We start from the raw sequence: 13,539 nt of genomic DNA, 5'->3' as shown, positions 1-13,539 counted from the left end.
TTCGACTCAATTTGGCATGAGGGTCTGTTATGCATATTGATGGAAAGTGGTGTTGGAGGTAGGTAACTTCCACAAAGCTGTGAATGATCTGAGAGACAAGGCAAGAAGGGCCTTCTTTGCCATCAAAAGGAACATAAAATTCAACATACCAATTAGGATCTGGCTAAAAATACTTGAATCAGTCATAGAGCCCATTGCCATTTATGGTTCTGAGGTCTGGGGTCCGCTCACCAACCAATAATTCACAAAATGGGACAAACACCAAATTGGGCCATCACCTACAGAGAGATGAACCTGGAGAAGAGTCCGAAGTGTTCCCCCCTGCCCCTGTTTCCCCCTGCCCCTGTTTCCCCTGCCCCTGTTTCCCCCCTGCCCCTGTTTCCCCCCCTGCCCCTGTTTCCCCCTGCCCCTGTGTTCCCCCTGCCCCTGTTCCCCCTGCCATGTTTTTCCTTCTGTTTTTCCCCCAGTTTCTCCCTGTTTTCCCCCTGCCCTGTTTTCCCCCTGCCCCTGTTTTCCCCCTGTTTTCCCCATCCCACTGTTTTCTCCCTGTTTTCCCCCTGTTTTCCCCCTGTTTTCTCCCTGTTTTCCCCTGTTTTCCCCCTTGCCCCTATTTTCCCCTGTTTTCCCCCTGCCCCTGTTTTCCCCCTGTTTTCCCCATCCCCCCTGTTTTCTCCCTGTTTTCTCCCTGTTTTCCCCCTGTTTTCTCCCTGTTTTTCCCCCGTTTTCCCCCTGTTTCCCCCTGCCCCTATTTTCCCCCTGTTTTCCCCCTGCCCCTGTTTTCCCCTGTTTTCCCCATCCCCCTGTTTTCTCCCTGTTTCCCCCTGTTTTCCCCTTGCCCCTGTTTTCCCCCTGTTTTCCCCTGTTTTCCCCCCTTGCCCCTGTTTTTCCCCTGTTTTCCCCCTGTTTTCCCCCTGCCCCTGTTTTCCCCCTGTTTTCCCCCTGCCCTGTTTTCCTCCTGTTTTCCCCCTGCCCCTGTTTTCCCCCTGCCCCTGTTTTCCCCCTGTTTTCCCCCTGTTTTCCCCCTGTTTTCCCCCTGCCCCTGTTTTCCCCCTGCCCCTGTTTCCCCCTGTTTTCCCCCTGCCCCTGTTTTCCTCCTGTGTTCCCCCTGCCCCTGTTGTCCCCCTGTTTTCCCCCTGTTTTCCCCCTGTTTCCCCCTGCCCCTGTTTTCCCCCTGCCCCTGTTTCCCCCTGTTTTCCCCCTGCCCCTGTTTCACCCTGTTTTTCCCCTGCCCCTGTTTCCCCCTGTTTTGCCCCTGTTTCCCCCTGTTTTCCCCCTGCCCCTGTTTCCCCCTGTTTTCCCCCTGCCCCTGTTTCCCCCTGTTTTCCCCCTGCCCCTGGTTTTCCCCCTGTTTTCCCCCTGTTTTCCCCCTGCCCCTGTTTTCCCCCTGTTTCCCCCTGCCCCTGTTTTACCCCTGCCTCTGTTTTCCCCCTGTTTTCCCCCTGTTTTCTCCCTGTTTTCCCCTGCCCCTGTTTTCCCCCTGTTTTCCCCCTGCCCCTGTTTTCCCCCTGTTAACCCCTGCCCCTGTTTTCTCCCTGTTTTCCCCCTGCCCCTGTTGTCCCCCTGTTTTACCCCTGTTTTCCCCCTGCCCCTGTTGTCCCCCTGTTTTACCCCTGTTTTCCCCCTGCCCCTGTTTTCCCCCTGCCCCTGTTGTCCCCCTGTTTTACCCCTGTTTTCCCCCTGCCCCTGTTGTCCCCCTGTTTTACCCCTGTTTTCCCCCTGCCCCTGTTTTCCCCCTGTTTTCCCCCTGCCCCCTGTTTTCCCCCTGTTAACCCTGCCCCTGTTTTCTCCCTGTTTTCCCCCTGCCCTGTTGTCCCCCTGTTTTACCCCTGTTTTCCCCCCTGCCCCTGTTTTCCCCCTGTTTTCCCCCTGCCCCTGTTTTCCCCCTGTTAACCCCTGCCCCTGTTTTCTCCCTGTTTTCCCCCTGCCCCTGTTGTCCCCCTGTTTTACCCCTGTTTTCCCCCTGCCCCTGTTGTCCCCCTGTTTTACCCCTGCCCCTGTTCCCGACAAGTGCATGATAAGGGCCCATTCTAAATCAAAACTAATTTCACACATATATTATTTAGTATATCTAAAGACAATATTAAATTAAGAATAGTCTGATGGGTGCCCACAGCCGTATGGCATAGCCAGAACAGGGCCTAGCATAAGGACGACTCCGAATACGCTATTCTGTTCTTCTGAAATAGGCTACATTTTCTTCATATAAGAATGTTTCTTTAGACCTAAAAAAAATTTAAAAAAATATTGGATTTATTGTGACGGTATATTAAATGGAACTGACAGCATTTTACAGTAGGCCACTAATATGTTGCAGTCTGGTTTCGGTTTTTAAAGCTTGACAACAAGCATAATAACCCCTCAAAAATAAACCTGCAACAACATACCATGCAAAGCAGAGTTCTGTTAAAGCAACATTAGAGCAGTAGCCTGGGCTGGCTACTCTACTACAAGACATTTAGGTCTGTTAAAGCAACATTAGAGCAGTAGCCTGGGCTGGCTACTCTACTACAAGACATTTAGGTCTGTTAAAGCAACATTACAGCAGTAGCCTGGGCTGGCTACTCTACTACAAGACATTTAGGTCTGTTAAAGCAACATTAGAGCAGTAGCCTGGGCTGGCTACTCTACTACAAGACATTTAGGTCTGTTAAAGCAACATTAGAGCAGTAGCCTGGGCTGGCTACTCTACTACAAGACATTTAGGTCTGTTAAAGCAACATTAGAGCAGTAGCCTGGGCTGGCTACTCTACTACAAGACATTTAGGTCTGTTAAAGCAACATTACAGCAGTAGCCTGGGCTGGCTACTCTACTACAAGACATTTAGGTCTGTTAAAGCAACATTAGAGCAGGAGCCTGGGCTGGCTACTCTACTACAAGACATTTAGGTCTGTTAAAGCAACATTAGAGCAGTAGCCTGGGCTGGCTACTCTACTACAAGACATTTAGGTCTGTTAAAGCAACATTAGAGCAGTAGCCTGGGCTGGCTACTCTACTACAAGACATTTAGGTCTGTTAAAGCAACATTACAGCAGTAGCCTGGGCTGGCTACTCTACTACAAGACATTTAGGTCTGTTAAAGCAACATTACAGCAGTAGCCTGGGCTGGCTACTCTACTACAAGACATTTAGGTCTGTTAAAGCAACATTAGAGCAGTAGCCTGGGCTGGCTACTCTACTACAAGACATTTAGGTCTGTTAAAGCAACATTAGAGCAGTAGCCTGGGCTGGCTACTCTACTACAAGACATTTAGGTCTGTTAAAGCAACATTAGAGCAGTAGCCTGGGCTGGCTACTCTACTACAAGACATTTAGGTCTGTTAAAGCAACATTACAGCAGTAGCCTGGGCTGGCTACTCTACTACAAGACATTTAGGTCTGTTAAAGCAACATTAGAGCAGTAGCCTGGGCTGGCTACTCTACTACAAGACATTTAGGTCTGTTAAAGCAACATTAGAGCAGTAGCCTGGGCTGGCTACTCTACTACAAGACATTTAGGTCTGTTAAAGCAACATTAGAGCAGTAGCCTGGGCTGGCTACTCTACTACAAGACATTTAGGTCTGTTAAAGCAACATTAGAGCAGTAGCCTGGGCTGGCTACTCTACTACAAGACATTTAGGTCTGTTAAAGCAACATTAGAGCAGTAGCCTGGGCTGGCTACTCTACTACAAGACATTTAGGTCTGTTAAAGCAACATTAGAGCAGTAGCCTGGGCTGGCTACTCTACTACAAGACATTTAGGTCTGTTAAAGCAACATTACAGCAGTAGCCTGGGCTGGCTACTCTACTACAAGACATTTAGGTCTGTTAAAGCAACATTACAGCAGTAGCCTGGGCTGGCTACTCTACTACAAGACATTTAGGTCTGTTAAAGCAACATTAGAGCAGTAGCCTGGGCTGGCTACTCTACTACAAGACATTTAGGTCTGTTAAAGCAACATTAGAGCAGTAGCCTGGGCTGGCTACTCTACTACAAGACATTTAGGTCTGTTAAAGCAACATTAGAGCAGTAGCCTGGGCTGGCTACTCTACTACAAGACATTTAGGTCTGTTAAAGCAACATTAGAGCAGTAGCCTGGGCTGGCTACTCTACTACAAGACATTTAGGTCTGTTAAAGCAACATTAGAGCAGTAGCCTGGGCTGGCTACTCTACTACAAGACATTTAGGTCTGTTAAATCAACATTAGAGCAGTAGCCTGGGCTGGCTACTCTACTACAAGACATGTAGGTCTGTTAAAGCAACATTAGAGCAGTAGCCGGGCTGGCTACTCTACTACAAGACATTTAGAGTGCACCATACAGCTGAGCTGCATTCATCTGTACCGGTGATCCATGCATTTAATATGGCCTGTGCGCTGATTGAGTTTGACACCCCTGGGGTACAGCGTATCTATTTATGTAGCTAGCTTTTTATTTAGCTAGTTTAAAACACAGCACATTAGCTAGCTGCTGGAAGAATGTCATGTCATTGGAGGAGTGGGTGAGTAACAGACTTTTCCCCCTCATATATTTTTTTCAGTGGCTACAAGTAGAGATGCAGGTGTCATTTGGTTAGCTAGCAAGAAATGTGAATCGCTTTGCTAACTAGCTATGCTGAACTTGAACGACTGTTATCCACAGTTAGCATACAGTGCATTCGGAAAGTATTCAGACCCCTTCCCTTTTTCCAATGTTCATAAACTTAAATTAATCTACTCAGTCTGCAACCCAGAGTTTGTAAGATTCTGGTTGAATGAAACAGACAAGAGTCCCAGCTTACAATAGTCAGAATGTTTATTCACGAGAGCGCTCTGAAGTCCATTCTACAAAGACATCCATTTTATAACAGTAGATATCCTACACACATACATACACACGAACAGTAGGTGAGTTGTATCCTTCTCCATAGTTCTCACCACTGTTTATCACTACCCAGCCCACAGTTCCATTCCCCCGAGATTAGAGGAACCTTGAGAAGGACTCCCTGTCCTATCATAAGTTTCTCAGAGTTCTAGCCAGGTCGGGTCAAACACAGTTGAATTGTTCTCTGTATTTTCTTAGGCACACACATACACACACATTTCTCTCCCTCACAGGTCTCTTCTGAACCTAGTTGGACTTCTGTTTCATACTTTAATTAGTCCTTATACATGCTACATAAACTATAATCCCTAATAGTTGGGTTTAATACTTTAATTAGTCCTTATACATGCTACATAAACTATAATCCCTAATAGTTGGGTTTAATACTTTAATTAGTCCTTATACATGCTACATAAACTATAATCCCTAATAGTTGGGTTTAATACTTGAATTATTCCTTATACATGCTACATAAACTATAATCCCTAATAGTTGGGTTTAATACTTTAATTAGTCCTTATACATGCTACATAAACTATAATCCCTAATAGTTGGGTTTAATACTTGAATTATTCCTTATACATGCTACATAAACTATAATCCCTAATAGTTGGGTTTAATACTTGAATTATTCCTTATACATGCTACATAAACTATAATCCCTAATAGTTGGGTTTCATACTTTAATTATTCCTTATACATGCTACATAAACTATAATCCCTAATAGTTGGGTTTAATACTTGAATTATTCCTTATACATGCTACATAAACTATAAATCAAATCAAATCAAATTTTATTTGTCACATACACATGGTTAGCAGATGTTAATGCGAGTGTAGCGACATGCTTGTGCTTCTAGTTCCGACAATGCAGTAATAACGAACAAGTAATCTAACTAACAATTCCAAAAAACTACTGTCTTATACACAGTGTAAGGGGATAAAGAATATGTACATAAGGATATGAGTGATGGTACAGAGCAGCATAGGCAAGATACAGTAGATGATATCGAGTGCAGTATATACATATGAGATGAGTATGTAAACAAAGTGGCATAGTTAAAGTGGCTAGTGATACATGTATTACATAAGGATGCAGTCGATGATATAGAGTACAGTATATACGTATGTATATGAGATGAATAATGTAGGGTAAGTAACATTATATAAGGTAGCATTGTTTAAAGTGGCTAGTGATATATTTACATAATTTCCCATCAATTCCCATGATTAAAGTGGCTGGAGTTGAGTCAGTGTCATTGACAGTGTGTTGGCAGCAGCCACTCAATGTTAGTGGTGGCTGTTTAAGTCTGATGGCCTTGAGATAGAAGCTGTTTTTCAGTCTCTCGGTCCCAGCTTTGATGCACCTGTACTGAGCTCGCCTTCTGGATGACAGCGGGGTGAACAGGCAGTGGCTCGGGTGGTTGATGTCCTTGATGATCTTTATGGCCTTCCTGTAGCATCAGGTGGTGTAGGTGTCCTGGAGGGCAGGTAGTTTGCCCCCGGTGATGCGTTGTGCAGACCTCACTACCCTCTGGAGAGCCTTACGGTTGAGGGCGGTGCAGTTGCCATACCAGGCGGTGATACAGCCCGCCAGGATGCTCTCGATTGTGCATCTGTAGAAGTTTGTGAGTGCTTTTGGTGACAAGCCGAATTTCTTCAGCCTCCTGAGGTTGAAGAGGCGCTGCTGCGCCTTCTTCACGATGCTGTCTGTGTGAGTGGACCAATTCAGTTTGTCTGTGATGTGTATGCCGAGGAACTTAAAACTTGCTACCCTCTCCACTACTGTTCCATCGATGTGATGGATAGGGGGGTGTTCCCTCTGCTGTTTCCTGAAGTCCACAATCATCTCCTTAGTTTTGTTGACGTTGAGTGTGAGGTTATTTTCCTGACACCACACTCCGAGGGCCCTCACCTCCTCCCTGTAGGCCGTCTCGTCGTTGTTGGTAATCAAGCCTACCACTGTTGTGTCGTCCGCAAACTTGATGATTGAGTTGGAGGCGTGCATGGCCACGCAGTCGTGGGTGAACAGGGAGTACAGGAGAGGGCTCAGAACGCACCCTTGTGGGGCCCCAGTGTTGAGGATCAGCGGGGAGGAGATGTTGTTGCCTACCCTCACCACCTAGGGGCGGCCCGTCAGGAAGTCCAGTACCCAGTTGCACAGGGCGGGGTCGAGACCCAGGGTCTCGAGCTTGATGACGAGCTTGGAGGGTACTATGGTGTTGAATGCCGAGCTGTAGTCGATGAACAGCATTCTCACATAGGTATTCCTCTTGTCCAGATGGGTTAGGGCAGTGTGCAGTGTGGTTGAGATTGCATCGTCTGTGGACCTATTTGGGCGGTAAGCAAATTGGAGTGGGTCTAGGGTGTCAGGTAGGGTGGAGGTGATATGGTCCTTGACTAGTCTCTCAAAGCACTTCATGATGACGGATGTGAGTGCTACGGGGCGGTAGTCGTTTAGCTCAGTTACCTTAGCTTTCTTGGAAACAGGAACAATGGTGGCCCTCTTGAAGCATGTGGGAACAGCAGACTGGTATAGGGATTGATTGAATATGTCCGTAAACACACCGGCCAGCTGGTCTGCGCATGCTCTGAGGGCGCGGCTGGGGATGCCGTCTGGGCCTGCAGCCTTGCGAGGGTTAACACGTTTAAATGTCTTACTCACCTCGGCTGCAGTGAAGGAGAGACCGCATGTTTTCGTTGCAGGCCGTGTCAGTGGCACTGTATTGTCCTCAAAGCGGGCAAAAAAGTTATTTAGTCTGCCTGGGAGCAAGACATTATGGTCCGTGACTGGGCTGGATTTCTTCCTGTAGTCCGTGATTGACTGTAGACCCTGCCACATGCCTCTTGTGTCTGAGCCGTTGAATTGAGATTCTACTTTGTCTCTGTACTGGCGCTTAGCTTGTTTGATAGCCTTGCGGAGGGAATAGCTGCACTGTTTGTATTCGGTCATGTTACCAGACACCTTGCCCTGATTAAAAGCAGTGGTTCGCGCTTTCAGTTCCACACGAATGCTGCCATCAATCCACGGTTTCTGGTTAGGGAATGTTTTAATCGTTGCTATGGGAACGACATCTTCAACGCACGTTCTAATGAACTCGCACACCGAATCAGCGTATTCGTCAATGTTGTTATCTGACGCAATACGAAACATCTCCCAGTCCACGTGATGGAAGCAGTCTTGGAGTGTGGAGTCAGCTTGGTCGGACCAGCGTTGGACAGACCTCAGCGTGGGAGCCTCTTGTTTTAGTTTCTGTCTGTAGGCAGGGATCAACAAAATGGAGTCGTGGTCAGCTTTTCCGAAAGGGGGGCGGGGCAGGGCCTTATATGCGTCGCGGAAGTTAGAGTAACAATGATCCAAGGTCTTTCCACTCCTGGTTGCGCAATCGATATGCTGATAAAATTTACGGAGTCTTGTTTTCAGATTAGCCTTGTTAAAATCCCCAGCTACAATGAATGCAGCCTCCGGATAAATTGTTTCCAGTTTGCAGAGAGTTAAATAAAGTTTGTTCAGAGCCATCGATGTGTCTGCTTGGGGGGGGATATATACGGCTGTGATTATAATCGAAGAGAATTCTCTTGGTAGATAATGCAGTCTACATTTGATTGTGAGGAATTCTAAATCAGGTGAACAGAAGGATTTGAGTTCCTGTATGTTTCTTTCATCACACCATGTCACGTTGGCCATAAGGCATACGCCCCCGCCCCTCTTCTTACCAGAAAGATGTTTGTTTCTGTCGGCGCGATGCGTGGAGAAACCCGTTGGCTGCACCGCTTCGGATAGCGTCTCTCCGGTGAGCCATGTTTCCGTGAAGCAGAGAACGTTACAGTCTCTGATGTCCCTCTGGAATGCTACCCTTGCTCGGATTTCATCAACCTTGTTGTCAAGAGACTGGACATTGGCAAGAAGAATGCTAGGGAGTGGTGCACGGTGTGCCCGTCTCCGGAGTCTGACCAGAAGACCGCCTCGTTTCCCTCTCTTTCGGAGTCGTTTTTTTGGGTCGCTGCATGGAATCCACTCCGTTGTCCTGTTTGTAAGGCAGAACACAGGATCCGCATCGCGAAAAACATATTCTTGGTCGTACTGATGGTGAGTTGACGCTGATCTTATATTCAGTAGTTCTTCTCGACTGTATGTAATGAAACCTAAGATGACCTGGGGTACTAATGTAAGAAATAACACGTAAAAAAACTAAAAACTGCATAGTTTCCTAGGAACGCGAAGCGAGGCGGCCATCTCTGTCGGCGCCGGAAGTGGGTTTCAGGTGGAATTTAATCATTATCTTTAAACATATAAATTCCCTTATCATCCGTAGAGCTCCGAGTCAGGATTGTGTCGAGGTACAGATCTGGGAAAGTGTACCAAAACATTTCTGCAGCATTGAAGGTCCCGAAGGACACAGTGGCCTCCATTCTTAAATGGAAGAAGTTTGGAACCACCAAGACTCTTCATAGAGCTGGACGCCCGGCCAAACTGAGCAATCAGGGGAGAAGGGCCTTGGTCAGGGAGATGACCAAGAACCTGATGGTTACTCTGACAGAGCTCCAGAGTTCCTCTGTGGAGATGGGAGAAACTTCCAGAAGGACAATCTCTGCAGCACTCCACCAATCAGGGCTTTATGGTAGAATGGCACAAGACAGCCCGCTTGGGGTTTGCCAAAAGTCACCTAAAGACTCTCAGACCATGAGAAACAAGACTCTCTGGTCTGATGAAACCAAGATTGAACTCTTTGGCCTGAATGCCAAGTGTCACGTCTGGAGGAAACATGGTACCATCCCTACGGTGAAGCATGGTGGTGGCAGCATCATGCTGTGGGGATGTTTTTCAGTGGCAGGGACTGGGAGACTAGTCAGGATCGAGGGAAAGATGAATTGAGCAAAGTACAGAGAGATCTTTGATGACAACCTGCTCCAGAGTGCTCAGGACCTCAGACTGGGGTGAAGGTTCACCTTCCAACAGGACAACAACCCTAAGCACACAGCCAAGACAAGTTTCTGAATGTACTTGAGTGGCCCAGCCAGAGCCCGGATTTGAACCTTATCAAACATCTCTGGAGAGACCTGAAAATAGCTGTGCAGCAACACTCCCCATCCAACCTGACAGAGGTTGAGAGGATCTGCAGAGAAGAATGGGAGAAACTCCACAAATACAAGTGTGCCAAGCTTGTAGTGTCATACCCAAGAAGACTCAAGGTTGTAATCGCTGCCAAAGGTGTTTCAACAAAGTACTGAGTAAAGGGTCTGAATACTTATGTACATTTTATATTTCAGTTTTATATATTAAATAGATTTGCAAAAATGTCTCAAAACCTGTTTTTGCTTTGTCATTAAGGGGTATTGTGATGTCATTATGGGGTTTTGTGATGTCATTATGGGGTATTGTGATGTCATTATGGGGTATTGTGATGTCATTATGGGGTATTGTGTTGTCATTATGGGGTATTGTGTTGTCATTATGGGGTATTGTGATGTCCTTATGGGGTATTGTGATGTCATTATGGGGTATTGTGATGTCATTATGGGGTATTGTGTTGTCATTATGGGGTATTGTGATGTCATTATGGGGTATTGTGTTGTCATTATGGGGTATTGTGTTGTCATTATGGGGTATTGTGATGTCATTATGGGGTATTGTGATGTCATTATGGGGTATTGTGTTGTCATTATGGGGTATTGTGATGTCATTATGGGGTATTGTGATGTCATTATGGGGTATTGTGTTGTCATTATGGGGTATTGTGATGTCATTATGGGGTATTGTGTTGTCATTATGGGGTATTGTGATGTCATTATGGGGTATTGTGATGTCCTTATGGGGTATTGTGATGTCATTATGGGGTATTGTGATGTCATTATGGGGTATTGTGATGTCCTTATGGGGTATTGTGTTGTCATTATGGGGTATTGTGTTGTCATTATGGGGTATTGTGATGTCATTATGGGGTATTGTGATGTCATTATGGGGTATTGTGATGTCCTTATGGGGTATTGTGTTGTCATTATGGGGTATTGTGTTGTCATTATGGGGTATTGTGATGTCATTATGGGGTATTGTGATGTCCTTATGGGGTATTGTGATGTCATTATGGGGTATTGTGATGTCCTTATGGGGTATTGTGTTGTCATTATGGGGTATTGTGTTGTCATTATGGGGTATTGTGATGTCATTATGGGGTATTGTGATGTCCTTATGGGGCGGCAGCGTAGCCTAGCGTAGCCTAGTGGTTAGAGCGTTGGACTAGTAACCGGAAGGTTGCGAGTTCAAACCCCCGAGCTGACAAGGTACAAATCTGTCGTTCTGCCCCTGAACAGGCAGTTAACCCACTGTTCCCAGGCCGTCATTGAAAATAAGAATGTGTTCTTAACTGACTTGCCTGGTTAAATAAAGGTTAAATAAAAAATAAAATAAAAAATGTCATTATGGGGTATTGTGATGTCATTATGGGGTATTGTGATGTCCTTATGGGGTATTGTGATGTCATTATGGGGTATTGTGATGTCCTTATGGGGTATTGTGATGTCATTATGGGGTATTGTGATGTCCTTATGGGGTATTGTGATGTCATTATGGGGTATTGTGATGTCATTATGGGGTATTGTGATGTCATTATGGGGTATTGTGATGTCATTATGGGGTATTGTGATGTCATTATGGGGTATTGTGATGTCATTATGGGGTATTGTGATGTCCTTATCAGGCATTGTGATGTCCTTATGGGGTATTGTGATGTCATTATGGGGTATTGTGATGTCATTATGGGGTATTGTGATGTCATTATGGGGTATTGTGATGTCATTATGGGGTATTGTGATGTCATTATGGGGTATTGTGATGTCATTATGGGGTATTGTGATGTCCTTATGGGGTATTGTGATGTCCTTATGGGGTATTGTGATGTCATTATGGGGTATTGTGATGTCATTATGGGGTATTGTGATGTCATTATGGGGTATTTTGATGTCATTATGGGATATTGTGATGTCATTATGGGGTTATTGTGATGTCATTATGGGATATTGTGATGTCATTATGGGGTATTGTGATGTCATTATGGGGTATTGTGATGTCATTATGGGGTATTGTGATGTCATTATGGGGTATTGTGATGTCATTATGGGGTATTGTGATGTCATTATGGGGTATTGTGATGTCCTTATGGGGTATTGTGTTGTCATTATGGGGTATTGTGATGTCATTATGGGGTATTGTGATGTCATTATGGGGTATTGTGTGTAGATTGATGGGTGAAAATACAATTGAATACATTTTTAGAATAAGGCTGTAATATAACAAGCTGTCTGAATACTGTTGCACTGAATGCACTGTTTGTGTCTCTTAGTTGTCAATCAAATGTATTTGGCATTGATCAAATGGGCGGGCAAGCAGGCAAGTTCCCATTCAGTTGTCAAAACATGGTTTGGGACTAGAATGCATTGGCAGGCGAGCTGCAGAATGACGAGCAGGCTACTATTCCCCCTTGTTTATCAGTGTGATTTTGACGGCCAGCTAGCTGACAAAGTTTGAGAGAGATGTCTAGCTCATCTCTCTCTAGCATTAGTTGTTGATCTTGTTGTTGTTGTTGCATAACTGAGGGGGAGAGAGCCTACCTGTTCATGGTTGTATGATCAATAGGACTGTAAATTTCCCAAATGTAAGAGGACTCCCGTAATGTTTACATATTTGCAGAAATCAATTCAGGTGGATTTTCAGGTGAATGAATTCTAATGATCTAAAGTCAGGCTGTTGCTACTGATGTCAGGCCCAACTGCCTGTAAACACACAGTCCAGTTCATAGTGAATGATGTCAGGCCCCACTGCCTATAAACACACAGTCCAGTTCATAGTGAATGATGACAGGCCCTACTGCCTGTAAACACACAGTCCAGTTCATAGTGAATGATGACAGGCCCTACTGCCTGTAAACACACAGTCCAGTTCATAGTGAATGATGACAGGCCCTACTGCCTGTAAACACACAGTCCAGTTCATAGTGAATGATGACAGGCCCTACTGCCTGTAAACACACAGTCCAGTTCATAGTGAATGATGACAGGCCCTACTGCCTGTAAACACACAGTCCAGTTCATAGTGAATGATGACAGGCCCTACTGCCTGTTAACACACAGTCCAGTTCATAGTGAATGATGTCAGGCCCCACTGCCTATAAACACACAGTCCAGTTCAAAGTGAATGACGGCAGGCCCGTTTGACAAATGGCTATGGCGCCTCGGTCTGTGTTGACTCCGGTCCTGGACAAGACATGTTTTTATTAGAGTCAATTTACCTCAGTGTCTATCAATTGTCCAAACGCACGGCCGTTGTCCCACTATATTGCTATAGAATGCCTTAGAACGCCATTCCCAAACATTCTATGAATTTATGAAAACTTGAAAATACCATATCTAAGTGCCTTATCTATCTGACTTGTCAGACTTTGTTTTTAAAGTGTCATATCTCTTCCTGGGGGTGTAGATTCATTTTTCTAATAATATTTAATGTTGCGAAAACGCTGTCAGTTCCACTTTAAATGGATTTGTTAGACTTTTTAAAATGTAGATTTTCCAAAGGTCCGCCTCAGTGGCTTGCAGGCTGTGCATGGAAGCTGGAGATGCTAAACGTATTTATGTTAATTGTGGTCAAAAACCGTGAGACCGGCTGTTATTTGCATGACAATCACCAGCTGGCAAAATGTAAT

General features: G+C 45.4%; 1 protein-coding gene across 1 annotated transcript in view; it reads left to right on the top strand.

Annotated features, from left to right (window-relative positions):
- The window catches only part of map3k13 (mitogen-activated protein kinase kinase kinase 13), a 140,773-nt gene that overhangs the window by 117,053 nt on the left and 10,181 nt on the right, over window positions 1-13,539 (top strand). The gene's annotated exons all lie outside the window — the stretch shown is intronic.

This window comes from Oncorhynchus kisutch, linkage group LG26, assembly GCF_002021735.2.
Source record: "Oncorhynchus kisutch isolate 150728-3 linkage group LG26, Okis_V2, whole genome shotgun sequence".
In the NCBI taxonomy this organism is placed as follows: Eukaryota; Metazoa; Chordata; class Actinopteri; order Salmoniformes; family Salmonidae; genus Oncorhynchus; species Oncorhynchus kisutch.
Note: the sequence above shows the minus strand (reverse complement) of the source record. Positions and strands in the feature narration are given on the sequence as shown.